This window comes from Jaculus jaculus, chromosome 1 (assembly GCF_020740685.1).
Source record: "Jaculus jaculus isolate mJacJac1 chromosome 1, mJacJac1.mat.Y.cur, whole genome shotgun sequence".
Lineage (NCBI taxonomy): Eukaryota > Metazoa > Chordata > Mammalia > Rodentia > Dipodidae > Jaculus > Jaculus jaculus.
The window spans coordinates 143,816,883-143,822,234 of NC_059102.1; the positions used below are offsets into that span (position 1 = coordinate 143,816,883).

Genomic DNA, 5,352 nt, shown 5'->3' on the forward strand with positions numbered 1-5,352 from the left:
TGCCTCTCCCTCCTGGCTGAGGTGGCACTTGCAGCAGGCCACCCAGATTCCCCAGCTGCACCCACTTTGAGCTGGTGAAGACCCCAGAAAGCTTGGGCAAGCCCAGGGGCAGGGGGAGGGCAGAGAAGCAGCTGTCAGGACCAGAGGCAAAGCATCCAGCAGAGGGTGCGGAAGGGCCCTTTCCAGGCTGAGCACCCACCCAGGGCTTCTCTCCAGCCACAGCCTGGGTTTGCTGAGCCAGCTCTCCTTCACCTCTTACCCTGTCCCCAGACACTTCAGCCTGAATTCATCAGGCGATGGCTTCAGCCACGTCACACTGGGAGCCTCAGCCAGCTCTTTCTCTCTTGTCCCTCCCTCAAGCATGACTCAAGCCAGGACAGGACAAGGGTTGGGACAAGGATGTCCTCTTTTTCGCAATTGCTGTCCTCAAACGGCAGCTCTGTGGGGGAGGGGGGCCCTTAGCTTCTCAACCCTCAGGTCAGCGTTCAGACCTGGGCTCAGAGATCTCTCCTCTGTGGACCGGCACAATACTCAGGAGGGTGCCACAAGGGAGGAGAGCTTCCTGATGCCCTGTGCCCTGGACTCCAGAACTAATCTGTCCCTCCTCTCCTCCCCCCCCCCCCCCCGCTTCTGTTTCCTCCTCTCGTTTCCTCTTCTCTGACTATAAAAGTGACCTCATAACCAAATCCAGCCATCCGTGATGGGACAAGCAGATTATACTAAGTATAGCAGCAGTTCAGAGGAAGAAAGCCTGAGGCTGGGGGAGATGGCTCCATAGATTACATGTTTGTTGTGCAAAGCATGAGGACCTGAGTTCGGATCCCCAGCACCCGTGTAAAAGCCAGGGTGCAGCCAGCCAAGCCCACCCGTGACCCCAGCACTGGGAAGGGGCGGACAGGGGATCCCCTGGGGCTGATGGATGAGCATTAGCCACATACAGTGCACACACATGCACCCACGCAATGCACATGCAAAAATAAATATAAATGAAGAGAAAGCTTAAAATAGGTTATCCGCTCATGGACAGACCCGAGAGCAGCATGCTGCGTGGTCCGACTGGGCTGTAATCCCAGCGCTTGAGAGGCTGAGTGAGGCAAGAGTCAGGTTTGAGGCTGGCCTGAGCTGCATAATGAGACCCTGTCTTTGTAGATAGGTGGATGATAGAGAGATCTCAATTTGGCAGCACATATACTAAAATCAGAATAATACAGAGACTATTAACATGGCCCCTGTGCAAGAAAGACACGCAAACTTGTGAAGCATTCCATATTTTTCTGTTAAGAGTAAACAAAGTGTATGTGTGTGTTTGTGTGTGTGTGTGTGAGTGAGTGAGTGTGTGTAGACAGAGAGAGAGAGAGAGAGAAGGGCAGCCTGATGTGTGCCACCTCCATGCAATCGTAGACCAGCATTGCGTGATCCACTTTTGGTCTCTCATCCTAGCTTGGTTCAGACCACCACAGAGCTACAGGCAGGCTAACTTAGCACAGTCAGAAGCTAACCTAGGGCCCTTGATAATTACTAAACCCCCCAGCCCATGGGCACAAGAGTCTTTGGGGCAGTGACTGGATTAGGTGTGTGACTACTGGGGGAAGGAGCCAAGCTCAGGGGCTCCAGGAAAGAAGGAACAAAGAAAAGGGATCTGTTGTTCAGCGGTGCCTGTCTTACCTTGAGTGGCTGCACAACTGAATACATTTGCCCACACGTGGCCTGTGACACAGGACCAGCTGCTTTCGAGACTTTTCTTAAGCAGTCAGAAGGGCTGGAGAGATGGTTCAATGGTTAAAGGCTCTGGCTTGCAAAGCCTGCCCCCCCCCAGGGTTTGATTCTCCAGCACCCGTATGAAACAAAGTGGTGCATGTGTCTGGAGTACATTTGCAGCCGCAAGAGACCCTGGGGTACACATACTCTGTCCCTTCTTCCCTCTTTCTCTCAAGTAAATAAATATAATTTTTGTTTGCTTGCTTTTTGAGGTAGGGTCTCACTCTAGCTCAGACTGACCTGGAATTCACTATGTAATCTCAGGGTGGCCTTGAATTCTTGGCGATCCTCCTACCTCTACCTTGCAAGTGCCGGGATTAAAGGCATATGCCACCATGCCCAGCTAAATAAATATAATTTTTTAAAAAAAAGCAATCAGAGAAAAATACACAGAAAGCTAAAGTCAAAAGTGCTTCAGGGCTGGGGAAATGGCTTAGAGGTTAAGGCGTTTGCCTGCAAAGCCTAGGGCCCCTGGTTCGATTCCCCAGAACCCACATAAGCCAGATGTACAAGGGGGCGCATGTGTCAGGAGTTCGTATGCAGTGGCTAGAGGCCCTAGCATGCCCATTTTGTCTTTCTCTCTACCTCTTCCTCTCTCTCTCAAATAAATAAATAAAGTATTTTAAAAAATAAAAATAGGGCTGTAGAGATGGCTTAGCAGTTAAGGTGTTTGCCTGCAAAGTCAAAGGACCCAGGTTTGATTTCCCAGTATCCACGTAAGGCAGATGCACAAGGAGGCGCCTGCATCTGGAGTTTACTTGCAGTGGCTGGAGGCCGTGTGCACCCACTCTCTCTGTTTCCTCTCTGCTTGCAAATAAATAAATAGATAAACAAATAAATATTTTTTAAAAATCTTTAAAATAAAAAAATTTAAGTGCTTCAGAAGGGGAAAGCATTCCTGGAGAGGGAGCAGCACAGGCAGAGGTTCTGCACTGAGGAGCCAGGGAGCAGGGAGGGCGGCCGGGCCGGGGAAGAGCCATGGAGCCAAGGGAAAGTGAATCCCCCCTCCCCAAGGCAGGGCCTCACTCTAGCCCAGGCTGACTTGGAATTCATTATGTAGTCTCAGGGTGGCCTCGAGCTCACACTGATTCTCCTACCTCTGCTTCCTGAGTGCTGGGATTAAAGGCGTGCACCACCATGCCCCTTGGAAGGTGAAACTTTCTTTACTTTTCCAGAACCCAGGGCTTTATGCTGTCTAGGCCTCTGCTGCTGAACTGTATCACCTTCATGGGGGATTGCTTATTAATTAATTAATTTATTTTTGTGGTTTTCTAGGTAGGGTCTCGATCTAGCCCAGGCTGACCTGGAGTTCACTATGTAGTCTCAGGGTGGCCTTGAACTCATAATGATTCTCCTACCTCAGCCTCCCAAGTGCTGGGATTAAAGGCATGTGCCACCATGCCCAGCTTCATGGGCAACTGTAAGCAGCTGAAAAGTGTGAGTTTGCCATACCTGATCCTTCTGACTGTCTTCTGAGTGCTGGAATCACAGGCATGCGCATGTGTGGTGCTGGATGGAACCAGGGTTTCCTGCAGGCTAGGCAGGAACTCTACCCACTGAGCCGCATCCCCAGCCGAAAGTGTGGTGTTGTTACAGCTTCCTCTCGCTTTGGTAGTGAGGAAAGGTAGAAGTAATGTAGGTAGTGGAGAGCTGCCAGGTGGGGGAAGGGTCAGGGAGATAGAAGGAGAGCTCTCATGCTTCTGGGAACTGTAGAGTTAACTACTGATAACGGGAATACAAGGAATATATCCATAAATATTGTAGATAAGCTTAAATTTCAACTGGTAGTCCTGGGGACAGCTGACCAGCCAGCAAGTCAACAAAATTCTTAAACTTTCAATAGATAACAAAGATATCTTCAATTATAGGGACAGCTGTCACATACATACAATCCCAGAATTCACTTCCCACTACTCCCAAGAGGGTACTGTTTTGCTTATAATAAAACTGCTTGGGCTGGAGAGATGGCTCATTGGCAAAGGGGTCTGATTCCCCAGTACCCACGTAAAACGAGATGTATATGGTGGCACATGCATCTGAAGTTTGCTTGCAATGGCTAGAGGCCTGGAGAATGGATATTCTTTCTTTCTCTCTCTCTTTCTCTCTCTCCTTGCAAGTAAATAAATAAATATTTTTTAAAAATCATCTTGGTTTCTTCTTCTTCTTCTTCTTCTTCTTCTTCTTCTTCTTCTTCTTCTTCTTCTTCTTTTTTAAGGTAGGATCTTACTCTAGCCCAAGCTGACCTGGAATTCACTATGTTGTCTCCGGATGGCCTGGAACACACAGCAATCCTCCTACCTCTGCCTCCCGAGTGTTGGGATTAAAGGTGTGTGCCACCATACCCAGCTCTTTCTTTTCTTTTTCTGATTTATTTATTTATTTATTGAGACAGAAACAGGGAGAGAGAGAATGGGTGCTCCGGCGTCTCGAGCCCCTTGCAAACAAACTCCAGATGTGCGTCACCATGTGCATCTGGCTTACGTGGGACCTGGAGAATTGAGCTTGGGTCCTAAGGCTTCACAGGCAAGCACCTTAACCATTAAGCCATCTCTTCAGACCTCTTTCTTTTCTTGATACCTGTTAATTTTCATATACAAAACCCAATCATCTCTCTGTGTTACTGAGCTTGTACTTCATCTAGTGGTCAGTCATTCTCTACTGCCCCTTGGTAAGGATCCACTTCAGGTCACCCCTCAGCTCTCTGAGAGCAGAGCTCCCTGCGGGGCAGGGCAGATGTTCCCTGAATAAGGCAGATGCTTTTCTCCTGAGGAATGGCCATTTCTCCCCCCTGTGCTCAGTGTGGTGTTCAGTCTGCAAAAGCCTTCGTGAATTTGGGCTCCACTGATACAGGTTCACAACCCAGAAAAAGAGATGTTCTGCACCCCAGAGAGATAGGGTAACCTGCAGGTATCCAGGGAAGGAACATGGCAAGAGACCAAACCCCACCTTGCAGAAGGTCTCTGAAGGAAGCCAATCAGTGGGCGGGGGGGGGGGGTGGGGGGGGGCTTGGAAGATTGCCCAGTGGTTAAAGTCACTTGCTTTCAAAGCCTGCTGGCAAAGGTTCAATCCCTCAGCCACCCAAGTAAGCCCAATGTAAAAACAGGCTCAGATATCCAGCACTTGTTTGCGGCAGCAAGAAGCCCTGGTGTGTGTGTGCACACGTACACACACACACAAGTGCTCACGCATGCACACACAAGCAAATAAATAACTTTTAAACCATACTTACAAGCCAAGTGAAGTGGCACACGTCTTGAATCCCAGCACTTGGGAGCCTAAGGTGGGAGATTTTCCATGAGTTTGTAGTTCTCTTGAAAAACGAAAAGGAGAGAGGGGTTGTCTCCGCAGCGGACAGATGAGGGACAGGCGCTCCCAGGCGGAGCTAGCCTCAGGAAAAGCTCAGAGGTGTATTCCTGCTTTGTCACAGGAAGGGAAGAATATCTTCAAGCCACTGGTAGCCTTTGGGGACAGGTATACACAGCCTGAGGACCAGAGAGCCTTCAATGAGTACTTCCAAGCCCCATAGGAAGGGTGTGAGGGTTCCAAATTCCCAAAGAGGAAAGGCTAGAAGCCATCACCCCTATTGCTTGATAC

General features: G+C 49.4%; 1 non-coding gene across 1 annotated transcript; it reads left to right on the forward strand.

Moving 5' to 3' along the window:
* Positions 1-1,167: 1,167 nt before the first annotated feature.
* LOC123458276 lies at positions 1,168-1,274 on the forward strand. The gene has a single exon (XR_006635568.1). It is a non-coding gene; the product is annotated as a U6 spliceosomal RNA (small nuclear RNA).
* The last annotated feature ends 4,078 nt before the right edge of the window (positions 1,275-5,352 follow it).